Source organism: Rhyacophila brunnea, unplaced genomic scaffold (assembly GCF_057557595.1).
Source record: "Rhyacophila brunnea isolate RB1 unplaced genomic scaffold, BYU_Rbru_1.0 scaffold_13, whole genome shotgun sequence".
In the NCBI taxonomy this organism is placed as follows: Eukaryota; Metazoa; Arthropoda; class Insecta; order Trichoptera; family Rhyacophilidae; genus Rhyacophila; species Rhyacophila brunnea.
The window spans coordinates 9031525-9053302 of NW_028232785.1; the positions used below are offsets into that span (position 1 = coordinate 9031525).

The window sequence follows — 21778 nt, forward strand, 5'->3', positions numbered from 1 at the left end:
AACAGAGCAATCTACACAGGAAATAATAGTCACCAGAGTGCAGTGGCGCACCCAGGATTTAATATTGGGGGGGGCAAGGAGGAGAATGTAAATTAGTCAGTCCCATAGGATTTTTTCTTCTTCACAGCCATTTCTCGTTTATCAGTCTTTTGTCTATTGTGCTCAGTCTACCTACACCATGGTCCCTACATACTGAAACGGGCCCTCAGGCTAGGATATTTGGCGGGCCCCATACCTACCGCTAAGATTAAAGGCAGTGTGAAACACTACATTACGTTTTTCAAATTGTGTTTCAGTTCAAATTAAGGGTACTTATACAGTGCATTATTGGCGATTTTTAATACATCTACTCTAATAATGGAGTTGTCGAGTATCGACACATAATAATTGAAAAATATATTGCACAATTATATAAGTAATTGAAAATGTTCATGGCCATGAGGTATAATAGCGCCGCGGGCAACTTTTTTTACTATTAAAGCTAATTTATGATGTGTGTTTATCTCACTTATCTGGTCAACCCGACACGCTGGGCCCCCCAGGCTAGAGCTCTGTCAGCCCTCCCCAGCCATGACTTACACCATTCCGGAATTCGGGTGGACACCGAGAATTTTTGTCAGTTCTATTAGGGATTGCGTTTCTAATAAAACCTGACATTAGTGTTTCGAATTTTTTTGTTAGAAATTAAAATCTAAGAATTTTTTCTAAAAAGGGTGCTGGAGAATTATTACAAATCATTTTTTTGCCGTGTTTTTATTTGTCTAAGCCCAAAGGTATAGTTTATTGGCTTTCAATTTCAATGTTTCAAATCATTCTGATAATTTTCATTTTTGGGAGGTGCCAGGAGGTAAACGAATAATGAAAAAATGTAGCAGTTTAAGTAAGCTCTTGTCAAATTAAATAAGTACCTATCTATATAATTTAAACCACATTTTCTGCTTTTTAATGTCTTAAATGGGTTAAAATTGATATTGCTAAAATAATTACTACCTACCTATGTAGAATGCGTTTCGAAGTGTGGTTGTATCAGCGTACTATAAAGATATCCTGAGCTGATCACATTTCCAATGAGTAGACTTTAAGACGAGCCAATTAGGGGAAGGGAGGGAGACATGATCCCCTGGGAGGCTTGTTCACCCACCAAGAACTCGTTATTGTGTAAATTTTATGAATTATAAACGAATACCTAGATAAATTTTGCAATTAATATGTTATAAAGAATTACTACAATCACAGTAGGAGAAAAATTATAACAACAAATATAAAACGGGGATCAAGTCTCCCTCCCTTCCCCTAGACAACAGAGTTTATAGCTACCGTGTAATTGATATTGTAGGTCATCAGTGAAACACATGAAGATAGTTTTAATATCGGTTTATTTTAATTAATTGTACATACATGGTTAATTTAGATGTGTATGTGTAATGTGCGTATGCTCTGTGCCCAGGCCTGCCATAGACTGACTTGAGCCGTGATACTACACTAATACATCAAAACTAGGTATGATATATTGTGACTTAGCAGGGGTAGGTAGAGGTCACAAAAAGCGTTGGTAGAAGGAAATTCTCTTGGGTATGCAACCTCTGTAAGTGGGTGGCTCAATAACCAAAGTGTTGGGTACCTACCTACTTAATATGATTGTCAATTGAAACAATCAGATAAACATGAAAATTAATATGACTGCTTCTAAGCGTCGACTAATCGTTCGAATTCAGTATATTTAAATTCAGATCTAATAAAATACTTCCCTTGCAGAAAGAATTGTCTGTATGCTGATAATAAAATGAATGGTGCATGACTTAATTCATTATTTTAACAGACAATAATATAAGAAAATAAAAATTCTGTCCCAGTAAATACAATCAGCAAATCGTTACTTAACATACATATTTGAAAACACTTCTGAGAAAATATATTATAACCAATAGAAAAAATCTTTATTTGAAAAAGGTAAGATAACCAGCAGGAATGGAATCTGCATCCCTCGCTGATCGTATATATTCATTAGTCATTTATTTTTTCTTTGTTTTACATCAAACACAATTTAATCCTGATTCAACAGAATGCGTAATTTTATGTGATTTCATGTAGGAGAATTGTATGCATGAGAAATTGCAATCCTCACATTTAAATGGTTTTTCACCAGTATGAGTCATTTTATGTCTTTTCATATCATTCGACCGTATGCATGAATAATTACAATCATTACATTTAACAGGCTTTTCACCAGAATGACCCATTTTATGCGATTTCAAGTCTGAAGATCGTATACATGAGTAATTACATTCACGGCAGTTATACGGCTTTTCGCCTGAATGAATCATTTTGTGTGATTTCATGTGAGAGAATTGTATACTTGAGTAATTACATTCATTACATTTATATCGTTTTTCTCCAGAATGAGTCATCTTGTGTGATTTCATAGAACCTGATTGTATACAAGAGTAACTACATTTATCACATTTTAATGGCTTTTCTCCAGAATGAATCATTTTATGTATTTTCATGCTGCCAGATTGTATACATGAGAAATTACATTGGTTACATTGAAATGGCTTTACACCAGAATGTGTCATTTTATGTGATTTCATATTACCATATGTTATACACGAGTAGCTACATTCTTCACATTTATATTGTTTTATACCAGAATGAGACATATTGTGTTTTTCCATTGCAGAAAAACGTGTGCATGAGTAATAACATTCCTTACATTTGAATGGCTTTTTATCGGAATGACTCGTTTTGTGAAATTTTAGATGAGCTGACTGTAAGCATAAGTAATCACATTGATCACATTTTAATCGCTTTTTTGCAGGATTAATTAGTTTATGTGATTTCTTGTGGGTGCGTTTATCACATTTCAATATTTTTACATCCATTACTGTCAATTCTTTTAATTCATCTTTGTGTAATGCTTTGTGAAGCTTGAGTAAGTCGAACGATCCAAAAATAGCAAAACAAATATTGCACACAAAATATTCTTTATAATAAGATATTTTATCTAGTTTTATAACAGCAATTAATAATTTAGGATCTACGACGTTGGATATATTATTTTTATGTTTATCAGTGCGATTAACAGCGTCTATATATTCTATAACCGTTTTTTTATACCCCTTGAATTCTTTCTTGATGTCCTGTTCGTCTATTTGTAAGCAAACACTGGGTAAATCTACTTTTGTGATCATCTTTGACGACTGGCGACTTGCAACATTCTCAAAAACTTTGCTTTCACTGAAAACCTAAAAAATAACCAATGGAGAAAGTACTATTAACATTGGATATTTGACAAAAAATTATATGGAAAATAAGACAATACTTAACAAATAGAAAAAAACGACGCCTGACGGGACTTGCGTCTGTAACCAATCCATTCGCACTAGAAATTAAGCTACGGACGTATTTAACCAGCAGTTTTAACAAGAAATGCTTTCCAAATTGCGTTAATTTTTAATAATTCTTTTTGAGTTTTAAATAAAGGTATCAACATATTGACTGCTGAGTAGATAATTACTTTTTAATTATTCCATTAAAATTACATCGATCGGCCGCCTGATCGATACGTGCTAGGTGCGTTTTCAGCGTCCAATGACTTAAGTGCCCTAATTACTAACCGACAATCACTCCAAATTTAAATTATAACGTACTTGCACTTGCTATTAATTAAAAAAACTATTTCTTTCATTCAACGAATAATTCACGAGAGTTAAGAATGTAACATTGTTTGTTATGAACATCTAATATAATTTGAAAACATAAATCAGATAAGTACCCAAAAATTGACTAATAATAATGTATAAACTATTAATTAATTTTGTCGTAATTAGATAAGTCGTCCGTAGCTTGGTAAAGCAAATTGACTCGAAACCAGTGGTAACATGTTGAAGTCCATCGGGTGTCGTCATCTAGACAAAAAAATGACACTCACTTTTTTGCCGGGTCTGCCGAATGGCATAATCTGTTCTAACGCCATTACAATAAAGGTGATATTGCTATAAATTCCCGATGCTCTTTGTCGGTCTGCCGAATGGTTCGGTTCGAGCGGGTTCGCTCTAATGAACATTGACACTAGAAACACTGTTCTAACGCCATTACAATAAAGGTGATATTGCTATAAATTCCCGATGCGTGATATCGCATAATGGAAATTGCGTGACGTCTACCTATACATGTGCGAATGCCGCTATGCGTAAATTTACTTGCTAGCTACTGTACTGAGTGCGTTGTCCATTAATAATGTCATTGGCTCTAGGTATATATTATAATATATCTGAGGTATTTTAAAATCATGTATGTTTAAAATAAAGAATGTTACATTTTTAACTATCGAGAATTATATTTATAATAGTGTATTAAAATATTTATAATTTACAGTGTATTTATACGGCTAAAGGAGCTGTTAGGATCATAACAACTTTTTAATGAGGTAAGCAGTATTTATAATACTAGAGTGTAATATACCTGTGTTGCTGTATTCCATTCAGAATTAGAGCACTCTGGTAGAGTGTTACAATTTAATGGGCGTACTGTGTTTTTAATAATCTCGTCCTTCATAACGACATGTTTAAAATCAGATTCTGACTTTAAATTGGCAACATCGAGGATCTGAAAACACAACATTATGTTTGTATTGTTTTTATGACGTTTTGTAAAAAAAAATGCATACCACTACGATGTCACATGGTAATTGATTACCTACACACTCTGGCTGACCAGCGCTATTTTTAGATTAATAAAGCCTGAGAATATCTTTTTGCACAAGCAACGAGTGGTCCACTGTTGAGCTGTCAAAATCAGATCCCAGATTGCTTGACATATTTATTGGAGAGGGGAAGAGGAGGTTGATGGATATGGTAGATAGATGGACTTCAATGAATCGAAAGTGGATGCGTGTTTGAGTAATTACCAATTTATTCCCTTCAACAATATTTGATACAAATTATTACAGACAGTATATTTATGATTGAATATTAATTTGACAATTTTAATTACGATGGCGTGTTTATGAGAAAAGTTTACTGATTCGACTGTAGGTTAGTAAGAATTTACGACGTATGATAACAGATTTTCACGCCCCGAGCTTTTATATGAATTTGTAACATAGGAAATTCACAATAACTCAGGAGCGATGACCTGAGGCTACATGTCACTGTTTACTGCATGAACTGCACTGAGTTCACGCAAATATGATCCGTCAGCATTTCCTGATTGCCTTTACAATAATGAAATACTTAATCAAGACATTCCTAAATACAATGTTGCTGAGCGAGTATTATAAATAATTAAATTTTATCAAGAAAGCATTGTGTTATTACGCAATTGATGACCGGCAAATAGCTAAGTCCGATTGACTGACCTGTACGTGCTGTCAAACCAGATTGTATGAATTATATAACACGCCTTTCTTATCAACTAATTTACAAAGTAGCATAAGTTATTCGGTACTTAAATAGATTATCATAACTTATATACTATGGTGAGATTTCATGGTACACCCACATATTGATTCGCCCTTTCTCGTTTCAAATTAAATTATGAAAAATTCTCAAATCAAATATATTAACTATCAGTGTTATTTTTAAATAATATACATTCCTATTATTCATCAGCTGTCAAAGTCAGTCTAGTCCTTCACACAAAAATTAGTGGTAATATCGATTTCCAAAAAATATGTAACATTGATCTATGCATTACATTTGTAGAAGGTGTGTTAATGCTAGTAAGTATATTATTTATCATGTATCTCATCTATCCAAATCAATCCATTCCCTGTGTGAACACGACAGACGCGTCAGTATGAGAACTCTATGAACAATGACAGGTCATCCATAGATAACAACGGGAGGGGCCGCAAAGGTAGAACCAGTCGTTATGAATGTGTCGGCTTTCTACTTGAGTCGGCAATGGGCTGACATAATTATTACATCAAATTATCTGCAAACTGTTTTTGGTTTGCGTACCTATCAACACCGTCGAACGTGTCATCTTTTAACGAAATCTACGAACCCCAAAGAGGCTCTAAGAGACAAAAGGAGATATGAGCAGGGGTGCGGGATGGATCCAGAGGGGCGTCGTTATAAAAATAGTGTTTAAGTACCTATGGGGCCGAGTATTATTTACCACACCTTATACAGTTGGCAACCCATCTACTGTCACGAGTATCTATAAGCCGGCCTCACATCTAAACTCGCCCGCCTGCCGCACAGCCATAAATCAAACCTTCCAAGAACGTCGATCCAGTGTTGCATATGATGACCGCGTACATCTACCTATAGACAGTCGCACGTAACCTTAGAAACGTGTAGATATTTGGATGCGGCGATCGGTGAGCCGGTATAGGAATGACCAATTCTCGTCAAGCTGATTACATTTCTCTCAGTCCTGTGAGTTACGTTGCCACGTACTTCCGCAGAACTTGATCATTTCATTGATCCAGTGGCCTTTAGGTATACCTTGCGGACGGTTTCTACCTCTTGTGTACCACTGGATGACTTGACCTGTCCAACGATTGTCCCTTTTTTGAGCTATCCAGCCCATTTCCATTTGAGGTTTTAAGGCAAGTATGCAACCAATAATATATCACTAAAATGTTAGCCATATGACACAAAAGCTGGACTAATATTGGCTAACGTGTAACAAGCAGTTGTCATATTAGAAAAAAATGGAAAGGTGTATAAAATGTAAATAGTTGTATCGTTCGAATGATAATAGTAAAAGAAGTTTAATAATTGTAATGCACAATTATTAAACATGGAGTGCCAACTAATTCAATCAATAAAACATGAAATATTTAGTACTATTAATCTCACAGCGTATAAGATTCGGCTTTCTGCCAACTTAACCCTGTGTAAAGAATGCTTTATAAATCATTTATCTACCTCAAATAAAATGTCATTTGTAAACTCGTTGAAATATTAAATTATAATTTTTGGGCGCCTTAAAAGTTGTGTATTTACAAATTAAATATAACAGTATAAAAATAAGAACACAGCTAATCGTGAAAAGTGTTATTTAATTACACACAAACAATTTACATTGAAATTTAAAAATGATACGGAAACATATTAAAATTCTAATACAAATTTGAGAAGCGTTCACTTGGTACAGTACATTAGAGTTTTTGTTGTAAGATGGTAATTATTACTTAGCTTTAAGTGTGATGGCTGGAATCTCATCTTGTCTTCTACCTTCCGTCCGAAGGGAAGAAGCGCCATTCTGCGTTGAAACTGTTTCTATTATGTTAACCGAGCACGTCCGATCTGAACTGAATCTAATCTTGGAGTGAAATCTTCTGGGCGGAAATAAGTTATTTGTTGATATGACGCTTTCAAAAAGGCGGGAAGAAACCTCATTGGCCTATTTTTAACCGTCATTGTTTTAGAAACAAGGTTGACACATACTTTTAACAAGGTTGTGCCAACTTTATTGTTAATTAAATTAACATTATTTATTTAAGTCTGCGTTTGAAATGTAGACATGTCACGTGAAATGTAACATGACACAGTCTTTGAAACTAAATGGTTGTGGAATAAGCCACATTTGAAAGTTTTTCTTTTTTTTGATTTGATATTTTGTATGTAATAAAGGCGGGTTTGAGGCTGTCTAAAAAAATATTTAACGTGTATTTTTCTTTACGAAATGTCATTCTAGGTTAACTTTTCAACAAGAGCCGTGTTTGCAAAATAGTACCCTCATTTGGTTTCTTGCGACCTGAACAGCCAATAGTCCTAAGACCGGAATTGCATCTATGATCTTCAAAATCGTCTAAAAATTACTTAAAACAGACAAGAAGCAAGTTTTCAAAAACTAACCTTAAAAGTGCAAGAAACACCATCGTCGTTCTCTTGTTTTATATCAGTTTGTACGTCTGGAATGGATGGCTTGATAATCGGCACATCAAACCAATGCTCTCTTTCTCTATCAGATTCGATATTGTCATCTGGTTCGCATTTCAAGTCCATTTTACAAATACTAGGTATGCGACATGCGTAAATGTGACACAGAATATTATAGTGGCAGACATTGAAGTTTGACAGTTGTGACCATAGACAGTAATTCATATTCAACAAGGGAACACAAACATAATGGGAAGTTGGTTTCGTTGTGGATGAAGCCGTAGGAGAGTTTAATTAATAATTTCTTGGGTCTGGAAAAATATGGAAGAAACACGTGTTAAAGAAAACATTATTTTCATCATAATGTATCATATTTTATTGTCAATAAACTTATAAGTAAGTACCTACCTAAAATGTAAACGCAACGTTGTTAACGCAATACTGTGAAAATATGAGAACATTCGATTAACTCTGTGGTAGGTAGGTATCTAAAAAAAATCGGTGTGTACTTATGTACGCACGTTAGAAGTTATACTTCTTTGGCGTAACAAAACAAAAGCAAAACTTGAGATGACCTAGATCTTAATTATTTTGTTAAATTACACACTCAAGAAAAAGGACCGCTTATTGGAACGCCGTTGGTTTATTTCCATACACCTTAACTTAAACTATTCACCACTACTCTTGAGGACTTATTTAGGAAACTTGATTTAGGGGAAAAAGGTGTTCCAATTAACGGAGAGCACCTCAGTCACCTGCGCTTTGCAGATGATATTGTTATACTCTCACAAGACACGAAAGACCTCCAAGGTACGCGGATGTCAGTCAAACGGTCGGTCTAAAGATAAATGTCTCAAAGACAAAAGTGATGAGGAACTGTTTTTCGGACCCTGCGATTATCTGTATTTCTGGCAACCAACTCGAGCACGTCAGCAGCTACATCTATCTCGGACAGCAAGTGTCCATAGACGGAAGCATGCACGATGAAATTGCTCGAAGATCAAAGCTGGGATGGAGTGCTTTCGGACGTCTGAATAGTATCTTCAAGAGTGACGTACCATTATGTCTTAAGCGTAGGGTGTTCAACCCATGTGTGCTACCCGTGCTCACGTATGGCTGCGAGACGTGGACCCTCAACACGAGAGATGTCAAAAGGCTAAGAGTCACACAGCGAGGCATGGAGAGGTGCATTTTGGACATCACGCGAAAGGACCGTAAGAGAAACGAATGGGTTAGGAAGCAGACAAGAGTACGCGATGTAATAGACGTTGCCAAACAGCTGAAATGGAGATGGGCGGGGCACATTGCTCGCCGAAAGGACGGCCGCTGGACTAATGCCGTCATCCAATGGTACCCAAGGGGTACGAAACGGCCACAGGGTCGCCCTAAAAGCCGCTAGATTGACGAACTGGTAAAGTTCGGCGGAAATACGTGGCAGCGAACGACACAGGACCGAGAGAGTTGGAGAAAGCTTGGGGAGGCCTTCATCCAGCAGTTGATTGAGTCCGGCTGATGATGATGATGATATAATTATTTATGGTTGTTTTTATTTTATATAAAAATATCTAAAAAATTATGATTTAATTACCTATTTATTGCATAATAATTTTTGAATATTTTATAGACAGACGAGTATTTTTTGACTATTATTGAATATGTCTTGGTTTTAGTGTGCACGGTTTATGGCGGATCTTACCAGCCTACCTCCACCCTTCGCCACTGAAATAATATAGTAGGTATGTACTCCAAAAGAACCACAAATAGATAATTTTAGGTCGCTCAAAGGATGGCGAAATTTAAATGTGGTCACGATCCTCAGCCTTGAGTGCACGACCAAGAAGAAGATATAAAATTATACCTACATATACCTAGGTAATTAATGGGAAATAAATGATTAGTAGGTACTAAATCAAATTTGGAAGTCTGATATTGAAAATAAATTGTACCTTAACGGCCCACATGCTCGTCGTAGGTCAAAATTGAGTTTTTATTGTATTTTCAAACCATATATTTTACTAAAATTATCTCGTCATAAATTATACTAATGGTTTTATAAATGCGATTAAAAATTAATAAATGTAGAAAATCTTAACACCACTGCACATTCATGTACCGAAATATGACTATATTCTTAAACATTAGAGCGAGAGGTTTAAAAGAATAGGTACTCTTTTATGTAACAAAAATACTTAATGCAGTAATCAAATGCTTAAAATAACTATAAAGGATAATAAGGCTTCAAAATTATATAAATAGATTATCTACAACGTTTAAGGAGTGTCCAGGATCATGGTTTGAAAATACAATAAAAACTCAATTTTGACCTACGACAAGCATGTCCCCCCTTAAATGAATCTAAAAAAAGCTGTGAATAAATAATATTTGGAATTTTTCATCTACCTATTTAATTTATTGTTGAATATGCCAATACTGTCGATATGGCAATACTATAGATAATAGAATACTGTTCAAAACACGTGGTCGTTTCGTTGTCCTGCCGCATATTTTACCTGTTAATTAAGTACGCAACCATGGATGTAAAAGAAAAGTCTGACAAGGGCCAATCGGATACTAAAGACAAACTTTTGTCTGATGTAAAAACTATCCCACCAAACTGCAACGGTCACACTTCTGTAAAGCAGGAGAAACCCGACAATTTTGAGGTTAGTTTTTATAAATTGAAATCTTATTATTTCATTGTCCTAAAAATTACTTTAGCACTTACTTGTCATCAAGTCCATCAATAAATTGGGTCTTTTGTCTGGCTCTCCGCCGTCGCTCGCTGCCATCTGTCAGTGAGAGCAGTGTTGCCAACAGAACTATAATTATAGTACATTTTGGTCAGTAGTATTAAGGCTATACCTCAGTTGAGGCACGGTCTAAAAAGATCGTGGCTAGGCGATGTGCGATGTGCGGGTCGCGGGTGCAAATGACGCATGTCAAACAAAATATAATTTGTCATATAAATCCAACATGCATCCATTTAATGTTCTGTTTATTGTTCTATTACTAACAATAATAATATATTCATTGACATGTTTTCTTTTTAAAGTAAATGTGTAACGTTTTTAGTCATCTTTACACGATTAAAGAATTAATACACCCGTCGCCATCACGAAACAAATTGACGTGTGACCAGCTCGATTTACTCTCTCAGAATGCCAGCGAGTAGTGAGCGAGTCCAAAATTTATAGCCTATTGTTGAAAATTATTTGCCGTTTCACTGATGTATCGCCTTAAATAAATGTATAGTACGTCAAAAATACCACAATTTTGAAAAATGGAATTAATTGAATTCGCTGATTAGCATTTGTCGTAAGAGGTGTTTAAATAAAGCAGGGCATCGGTATTTCTCCAATTCTCTGTTATGTTTATGTGACAAACAAAAAACTTACATTTTCAACACGTCCTATAATTTTTGCCGAAATACTATCATTTCTTGGACCGCGTACTAGGTATAATTCGATGACAAAAAAATAGCTGAATTCCAAAATGGCGACTGGCAGATAAAGATGGCGGAGGACCAGTCAAAAGCACCAAAAATGTCCTTTTTCTATACAATTGAATAGCTAGATATATTATGATTCACAATTAGGTTTGATTATCTGAAACGAATGATAGAAAATTTGACAGAAAGCGACTCACGTAGAACACGTCCATGCCGATGATTGTCTGACCAGGTATTAGACGAAAATTGACGTACTTACCTACTAAAAAAAACAAAAATACTGCCCATCGACTGCGAAATTTCCGTATCTGTAGTTATTTTAACAAAAATGATACAGCCATATTAGTAATTTTATCTCCAGTAAAGCCGCGTTGACACGATCCAAGTTCACTTGGACCGAGCGCACTCGTACGAGACATCTTCATACTAATTACTTCTATCCGAGCTAGCTCGGAAGAGTAGGGCGCGGTCCGAGTAGCTTGGATTGGAGTTATTAGTATGAAGATGTCTCGTACAAGCGCGCTCGGTTCAAGTCAACTTGGATCGTGTCAACGCGGCTTAAGTATTTGAACATTGCAGGAATAAACCTGTAATAGCCCGTAAATTGCCTCTAAGCTGTCAAGCGTGCATGACGTGTATTGAATTCAGCTTCAAAATAATGTCAGTTTAGAAATTGTTTAAAAGGATAAATCGCAGGAAATATAAAAAAAAATGATGTTTATCTTTATATTAGGCGTTTTGTACTTTGCTTTACCACCTTTACGTTACGGGTAATTGGCGTGGTATGTAATTACAAGATATGTGTACCAGTGGCGAAGTGTGGAGGTAGGCTGTTAAGATGTGCCATTAATAGTGCACATTAAACTTTTTCAGGCATACGTATTTGTTTTCATTGAAATAAGACTACAATTTATAAATGGTGTTAGTTAGTTTTTAAAATTCAATTAAACCCTGCGAAACCAAGCCATAATAGATACTAGTCAAAAATACTCATCTATCTATAAAAGATCTAAAATTATGCAATTAAATCATACATAACTTTGAATATTTTGTATATAGAATAATAGTTTTTTGTATTTTAGTCTGGTTTAGGCAGGGCTTAATGAATTAAAAAAAATAACTACCAAACAATATGTATAGTATGTATTCTTAATCCAACGAAAACAAAAATAAGTATTAATGAAAAAGTGTGCACAATTTTCTCGTATCGACCAAGTATACCAAATTTATTAATGTTTAGTTTAAGCAGGGTTTAATTGACTTTTAAAAACTAACCAATATCATCTTTAAATTGTTGTCTTTGTTCAATAAAAACAAATACTTACGACTAACAAAGTGTAATGTGCACTATTTATGGCGGATCTTAACAGCCTACCTCCGCCCTTCGCTACTGGTGTGTACTATTAACAGTCGGATAGGCATGACCCCCACTCCTGAAGCAGGCCCTAAGGCTAGGATCTTTGTCAGTCTCCCCTACCTATCGCCAAGGTTAAAGGCGTATTAATATAAATGGTATTTTAATACTTACGGATACTCCAACTATGGAGGTAATTATCAAGTAATGACACAATTCAAAATTACATCGCACAATCAGATATTTTAAAATACAATCATCATCAAAGGAAAATAGCGCCGCAGGCGACTTGTTTATCTCACTTATTTGGTCGACTCGCCACGCTGGGCCCCCATGAGCCCAGGCCCCTAGGCTAGAGCCCTATCAGCCCCCCCTTTGTGGGGGTCATGCAGATAGGTAAAGGGTTTTAAATATTTAGTTTTTTGCAAAAATATTATATGTGCCTGCCTTTGATGGAGGCATTCCATTCTTTCTGCTAGGTAAAATTTGTATGTATGAGAGATAGGGGTGAAGACGTACCTATGAGAATGTTTACATGTGGTTATATTTTTGATGGTTGTATAATACGAGAACAATGTTATGGGCTCACATACATTTATGTTTCTTTCAGCACCCTGCAACTGAGCTCGCTGATATTAAACCTGAGGCAGGCCTTCAACTAGTTGAGGTAAAACGCGAATTGTCTGAAGGCGCAAATCACACACTCTATGATGGAGGTCCAGCACCTGGATGTTTGTATCCACGTGGCAGGTCCATCCCAGAGGTACTTACTCTCATAGTATTTTGTAATAGCACAAGCACAAGCTACGAGGGTGGGTCAATAATTCCTTAGAAAAAAAACATTAAAACAGTTTTTATTTTTGTATTTTTTTTTTATTTCTCAACATAATCTCCTTGGAGCTCAATACACTTGGTTAGACGTTTCTCAATTTTTTTTAAACCGTCAGAAAAATAAGTTTTCGGAAGGTCCTCAAAATAAGCATTTGTCCGATCGATGACTTCTTCATTTGAAAAAAAACGTTGTCCACTTAGCCATTTTTTTAAGTTTGGGAAAAGGAAAAAGTCACTGGGGGCTAAATCTGGCGAATACGGTGGGTGGTCGACCAATTCGAACTTCAATTCTTCAATTTTAGCCATTGATCGTAAACATGTGTGAACACGGGCATTGTCCTGATGAAAGAGGATTTTTTTCCTGTTTAAATGAGGCCGTTTTTCTTCAATTTCGTTTTTTAGCTGGTCCAATAAAGATGCATAATAATCCCCTGTTATTGTTTTTCCTTTTTCCAAATAGTCAACGAAAATAATTTCACGTGCATCCCAAAATACAGTAGTCATAACCTTACCAGCTGATTTTACGGTTTTCGCCTTCTTTGGACATGGTTTGTCTTCGCAATCCACTGCTTTGACTGTTCTTTCGTCTCGGGAGTATAGTGGTGTATCCATGTTTCATCTACAGTCACAAAGCGACGAAAAAATTCATCCGGATTGCGTTGCATGAGCGACAACAGGGCTTTAGAGGCCACCACCCTATTGCGTTTATTGTCGACTGTGAGCAAACGCGGCACCCATCTTGCAGAAATATTTTTCATGCCCAATTTGTCATGTAAAATAGAAATGACGCTACCTTTTGAGATCCCTGTAACCTCAATTATCTCACTCAACTTTAATCTTCGGTCACTTAACACCATATCGTGGATTTTATTGATCATTTCTGGTGTAGTCACCTCTACAGGACGTCCTGAGCGTGGTTCATCCTTTGTTGATGTACGACCACGTTTAAATTCATTTAACCAGTTATAAATAGTTGCAAGTGAAGGAGCAGATATGCCGTGAACTAAATCCAACTCATTTTTTACTTCCTTTGCTGTTAACCCTTTTATATCAAAATGTTTAATAACAGCTCTAAACTCAATTTTCTCCATTTTCCATTTTTCCATTTTCCACAAGCAAATTTTTTTTTTAAATGTACGAGAAACACACAACAACCCGACCAATCTGATTGAAACTTCGCAGCATACTGAATCGGTAGTGTCGCTGCATGAAAACAAACCGCTTACAGTACTAGTCGCGCCACCTGTCGGCTTTTCTAAGGACTTATTGACCCACCCTCTTATCATCATCATCAACATCATCAGCCTGAATCTATTCACTGTTGGATGAAGGCCTCTTCAAGCTGCTTCCACTTCTATCGGCCCTGTGCATTGCGTTGCCACGTACTTTCGTAGAACTTTATCATTTCATCGATCCAGCGGCCTCTAGGTCTACCTTGCGGACGTTTTGTACTTTTTGGATACCACTGGATGACTAAATTTGTCCAACGATTATCTCTTCTTCGAGCTATGTGTCCAGCCCATCTCCATTTAAAGCTTTTAATAAACTCTATTACATCGCAAACCCTTGTCTGCTTCCTTATCCACTCATTTCTCTTCTTGTCCTTTCGCGTTATGCCCAGAATGCACCTCTCCATACCACGTTGTGCTACTCTAAGTTTCTGGATCTCTTTTTTACTTAGGGTCCATGTTTGACACGCATATGTGATCACAGGAAGCACACACTGGTTGAACACTTTGCGTTTTAGGCACAGTGGAAGGTCATTTTTGAAGACATTATTCAGGCGGCCAAAAGCACTCCAGCTTAGCTTTACTCTGCGAACAATTTCATCAAATATACATCTATCTATAGACACTTGTTGTCCCAGATAGATGTAACTTTTCACCTGTTCGAACTGAGTGCCATTGCTAATATAAGGGTACACCCTGGCTACAATAAATTCGATTGGTTTTATCATATAGTATACTTAGTTAAAAATTTCTGATTTTTCAGAACCCTTCAAGCGAATTGTCCACTACAAAATCGAATACTAATTTGAAGGGAGTTGATTTAATCCCAGATAATGTTGAAGGCACAATAAACCAACCCGTTCATGAGGATCCTCAAAGCAGTTGCTGTTATTTGAAATGCAAACCATTGAATCAAGTATGTATACAATTCTCTGTAAAACTTCAACAATGCATGAACTTACTGTCATAGTCTAAGGTTTTCAATGTACACAGCGTTTACTGTGAAGATAATAAGAGAGTGATCGATAGTATACAGTTGGCCGTACGATGGCAATACGATGGCCGCTCGGCTCAAGCGTCGGCCTATAATGTCGTGGTTTCCCAGGTTCGATTCGTGGGTCTGACAGGTACATATTTGTGGTACATTCAAATGGCTGTCATCAATTTTTCGTAAAAACAAAATCTTTTCTCCACTGTGCAGGGCCAAATGATCTTATAAGGATAGGACAAGGTTTGAAGATGATTAATAATATGGTCATCTTGCATTGCATTGTCATCATGGCTCCCACATCCTGAACCGGGCCCCCTACCTATCTTTAAGGATAAAGGCATTGTGATGCTCTACAGTAGCGTTTTCCAAATGGTGTACGCGGTAAAATTAATGTGTATATTTAGTGTTTTTTCTTCTATATTTTAATACATCCATTTGAATTAAGGAGTTGTCGAGTGTCGATACACAATTGAAATTTATATCGTATAACTGTATAATTTTAAGTAATAATACTACCGAAGGAAAATAGCGCCACAGGCGGCTTTTTTTACTGTTAAAGCAAATTTGTGCTGCGTTTTTATCTCACTTATCTGGTCGAATGGCCTCGCCGGGCCCCTCCTGAGCCCGGGCCCCCAAGCTACAGTCCTGTCAGCCCCCCCCTTGTGGGGGCCATGTTTGTCACCACTAACAATTAAAACTTTATCAAGAAACTATAAAGCATAATAATAATAAAATGAGTGAAATACTTACACGTTTTATTTAAATGGTTTCATAGTAGGTACCTACAAACTATTTAAATAATATATTTTATAAAGAGATACATTATTATCTAATAAAATATAATTTCTTCAAAAAACAAATTTATATAAATAATAAGGAGTAAACTTCACTTGATAAAGCGTAAATTGGTAACAGAAAACTTAATATAGGTATGGTATCTCAGCGCATCTATTCCATAAAAAAGGCTGCTATCGAGGGTAATTTATCATATTTATGTATTGAGGTATTATCTCAGAGTAATAATATAAAGAGAGTGGCTATTTTTCAGCAAAATGAAGCCGTGTTTCTTGCGTAAAACGCATAGTAGAATCTCAATTTTATTATTATTAACCAAACCATGAAAATTATTACTACTCACTTTATATTGAATACAAAAAAAATAAATTTCAGCAACACGTACTCGTAGTTTTTAAATAAATGTTGTCATTCAAATCAATATTTACCGGCGACGTTTGCAAAAAATATTTAATTCAGCCGTAGAAATTCTATCTTACTCTAATGCATATTGCGGAGAGAAAAGCGTGCCGAATGCTCTCTAACTCGCACTTATGTTCAGCTTTTATTCAGGCCTTGCGTATTATAATTATTACAATAAGAAGTATCTACTTTACTAAAAGTAGGTAAACGCAGACAAGAGAGATGTTGTTAAAATGTTGCACTTTTTGACGTTTCAGACGGTTAATTTATTGTAACAATCAACCGCCTCAATACATAAATATTATGATACACTACCCTCGATAGCCGAAGATAGCAGCCTTGTGTATCGATTCGATGCATAGGTAGGGTTATATAGTAATCTACTGCTCAAAGATATAGAGGTTTTCAACGAATATGTCGTCACTGTTCTTGCAGAAGACAGTAATTCGATAAAATGACATAATATATTGAGTTCGTTATACCAAAATGTTCCTTATTTCAAACTTTACTGTCTGAAAACCTTCTTAATAAATAAACAGTCTTTATTTTAAAGTCATCCTTTTTACGATTACTTAATAAACTCACATGATAGACCATTTCAAACATTTTAACAACTTCAAAGTCAAATTACTCAAAACTAGTATTCTCCAGTTAGTGTGTTCTGCGAGAACAGAGATAGACATGATTGACCATTTCAAACATTTTAACAACTTCAAAGTCAAATTACTCAAAACTAGAATTCTCCAGCTAGTGTGTTCTGCCAGAACACAGACGATGTATAACTTGAAGTAAGCGATTCTGATAATTATGAATTCTAGACTAAAGCTTATTAGAAATCCTTACAAGGTTAGGTAATTATCTGTAGTCGTGTTTCGCATTCCTGCCATATTTAAGCCCCGTGCGTACATTAGAGATAAGCAAATCTGGTGGTGAACGATAAACAAAGATCTGAATTTATATAATTATTTAATAAACTATCTCTTATATTCAAAAAATGAATTCACAAGATTTTGAGAATGTAACATTCCATTCCATATTGAACATACATAACTTGAAAACACCTCAGATGTATAATACTCACTAGAGAAAAAAATATATTTGAAAAAAATACAAAACTTGACGGGATTTGAACCCGTAGAACTATTGGTGTCGCGCCAATCCGTGCATTAACCTAATTAAGTTAATTAATATTCCTTGATTTAATACAGAAAAATCGATAGCATAAGCATTTTATGTATAACTTACTAGTTCGAATTGTCGTCATTAGATAGGAGGCTCGTAGCATAATTGGTTAATGCACAGATTGGCGCAACACTAATGGTTATACGGGTTCAAACCCCGTAGACTTTCGTATTTTATTAAAATGGTATTTTTTCTAGTTAGTATAATATATCTGAGGTGTTTTCAAGTTATGTATGTTTAATATAATATTTAAGTTTCAAGCTTAAGCGTCAATTACATTGAGCTTCTTTAAGAGCTGTTTGTTGGCGAATTTATAATCTGCCTGTAAAGTCTCCCAGTGTAATCATCGAACAAGCTAACATGTTCGATGATTACACTGGGCGACTTTACAGGCAGATTATAAATTCGCCAACAAACAGCTCGTAAAGAAGCTCAATGTAATTGAAGCTTTAGAGACCTGTCATATCAACAATCTCTTCAGATGTGTATAACATGTTTTACTTTGATGTAATACTGTATATTTTTTTAGTTGTTTCCTTCAACGTCTACATTGACCGATACCGCTATTTTCGCATTGCCAAAGGAAATAGAATTACAAGAGCCATACGATGAAATACAGATTGACGAAAAAGACATTAAGAAAGAATACGTGACATATGAAACCATTGATAATACAGACGCCGTCAATCAACCTCCTAGATGTGATCAAATACAACCTACTGCCATAGATCCAGAGTTGTTATTAGCTGTAATAAAGATAGAGAAAAAATCATTTCATAACAAAAATTTTGTATGCAGTTTTTGTTTTGATTTTTTTGCATCGTTATATTTATTGAAGCTTCACAAAACAGTTCATAAAACGGCAATAACAAACAAGAATGATAAGGGTGTAGGAAGTGTGCATTCTGGTATAAAACCGTTTAAATGTGAGCAATGTGATTATTCGTGTTTCAAATATAATGGCTTGAAAATACACAAAATGTCTCATTCTGGAAGAAATAAATTTAAATGTGATAAATGCAGATACTCTTGTGCACATGCTTATGCCTTGAAATCACACATAATGACACATTCTGGTGAAAAACCATTTAAATGTGATCAGTGTGATTACTCATGTATACTATCCAAATCGATGAAACAACACAAAATGACTCATTCTGGTGAAAAGCCTATGAAATGTGACCAGTGTAATTACTCATGTATAGTCTATGGTAATATGAAAAAACACAAAATGACGCATTCTGGAGAAAAGCCATATAAATGTGATAAGTGCGATTACTCATGTATACAGTCAAGTTACTTGAAATCACATCAAATGACTCATTCTGGTGAAAAGCCATTTAAATGCGACCAATGTGATTATTCGTGTATAACATCTGATCATCTGAGAGTACACAAAATGGTTCACTCTGGTGAAAAGCCATTTAAATGTAATCAATGTGATTATTCATGTGTCCGATCTACTCGGCTAAAAATACACAAAATGGTTCATTCTGGTGAAAAGCCATTTAAATGTAATCAATGTGATTACTCGTGTGCGCGATCTGATAAACTTAAGTCACACAAAATGACTCATTCTGGTAAAAAGCCTTGGAAATGTATCCAGTGTAATTTTTCATGTAGACGATCTGATATTTTAAAAAAACATCAAATGACTCATTCTGGTGAAAAGCCATTTAATTGTTATCCATGCAATTACTCAACTGCACGGTCCGATTCACTTAAATCACACAAAATGTCGGATTCTTGTAAAAAAAAACATACAAATTTGACAAATGAAAGTCTTCTTCAACTATCTATGTGAAATCACACAAAAATTCACACAAGTTGGCATAAGTACCAAACTATTTAATTACGATGAAAATATGTTCTGAAATTAAGTGCAGTACTGCATGCATCGACGCCGACACTCTGCGGGTTTCCGGTCTGCCCGTCGAGCTGGTGTCCAGGTTCAAATACTTGGGTGCCACGGTTGCCAATGATGGTGGTATTTCTAGTGAGCTTGGAATCCGCATGGGTGTGGCGGGATCTGCGTTCAACCAACTTGGAGTTGCATGGAGGTCAAGGCTGTATTCTGTGAGGACCAAATATCGTTTGTTTAACGCGTGCGTGCTACCTGTGCTCCTGTATGGCTGTGAGACATGGCATCTTACTAAGCGTCAAGAGTCTCGGCTTTGAGCTTTGAGAATAGATGTCTCCGCCGAATCTTAGGGGTACATTGGAACGACCGCGTAACAAACACTCGAGTTCGTGAGCAGACACAACAGCCTTCGGTGATTGAAGTTATCACGAAGAAACTCTTTACGTGTCTGGGACATGTATTCCGGATGCCGCCAAAGAGTGCGGCACTTCGTACCCTTGTGGCACAGCCTCAAGGATTCCGTCGCCGTGGCCGGCCCTCCCTCACCCTGTGGTGCTACAAGAGCGACCTACGTGTTACAGGTCTGACATGGCGGGAGGCGCAAGAGTTGGCGATGGACCGAGGGAAGTGGCGCCAACTTCTGCTTGCCCTATACCCCAATGTTGGGACGTGATATGGTAAAAGAAGACGATGTTGATTTGAATCTCTTCATTTAATCGGTATATAATATGTATTAGAATCACCATTATTATAGTATGAAAATTAAATTTCGAATCAATACGCATATAGTCTACAGAGCAGTGGTTCCCAAAGTTGACTGGGCTCCGACCCATCTAACAAAAATTTCCAATCTTGGGACCCACCTCTTAGCTGTCTTAGAGAAAAGAGGGCATAAATATTGGTAATGCTCAGATTCCCTAGTGGCGAGTCGTGGAACTACTTAATGCTGTCTTATTTGTTCTAATTGAAATAAAAAAAAATTTTTTTGTAAGTGTTACCAATATGAATGAAAGACTGTTGAAATAAGAAACACAACTTAAATAAAAAAAAATATTACGCAAGGTTTTTTTACAAAGTTATTTCAATGGGATGGATGTATTATTGTTTCTTATTTTTCTTCATTACAGTTTTAGCATCAACTTCAACTTTAGTTACTTTTAATCGCAGTGAGTTTGATATATCCAATTTATTTCGGTATTTAGTTTTAATGTTAACCATAGCCGAAAATCCGACCTCACATAGATATAAGGTAGTAAAGAGGAGGAGGACTTTCATAGCTTCATCGAACAGGCAAGAATAATTATCAGCAACTGAGAGCCAGAATTTCGTTAACTGTTTACGATTGAAACTATTTTTCAGTGACGTATCTTCTGATAAATCAATGAGTTCTTCAATTGCTTTTGTTGACATAACATCACAATATTTTCCGTAACTTAAGTTTATTTCAATTTTTAGGAATTATAAATAGCTGAATGAAATATCAAATTTATCACTTCCTATTTTTTTAATTCATGTATACAGTGGCGAGTGCCCACTCAATATTCGCTCGCGACCCATAGTTTGGGAAACCATGCTATAGAGCATATAAAATATGCATATACTGCGATATGAAATTTCCCGCGTATATTTTGTACGGAAACCATAAGACGCAATGAGTAAGGAAGAGAAACACTTTAGGTGAACTTTTTCTCATACTCTCGGCTCCATACAAGCGAGCGAGATAGCAAAGTAATTTCGTTCACAAAATGTTTAGTCGTATGGATGTTTATATCGATTCTTTATACCTACTTTATGTAATAGTTTGATTTGTATAATGTCAAATAAGAAGAAAACATATATCAGTATTA

At 35.8% G+C, this 21778-nt stretch overlaps 2 long non-coding RNA genes across 2 annotated transcripts; one reads left to right on the top strand and one right to left on the bottom strand.

Moving 5' to 3' along the window:
* Positions 1-1357: 1357 nt before the first annotated feature.
* LOC147076377 (uncharacterized) lies at positions 1358-8049 on the bottom strand. The gene is made up of 3 exons (XR_015069292.1): positions 7815-8049; positions 4465-4608; positions 1358-3245 (listed from the first exon to the last, which is right to left on the bottom strand). It is a non-coding gene; the product is annotated as an uncharacterized LOC147076377 (long non-coding RNA).
* A 2218-nt stretch (positions 8050-10267) lies between these two features.
* Positions 10268-20988, top strand: LOC147076378 (uncharacterized). The gene is made up of 4 exons (XR_015069289.1): positions 10268-10501; positions 13251-13403; positions 15464-15616; positions 18600-20988. It is a non-coding gene; the product is annotated as an uncharacterized LOC147076378 (long non-coding RNA).
* The last annotated feature ends 790 nt before the right edge of the window (positions 20989-21778 follow it).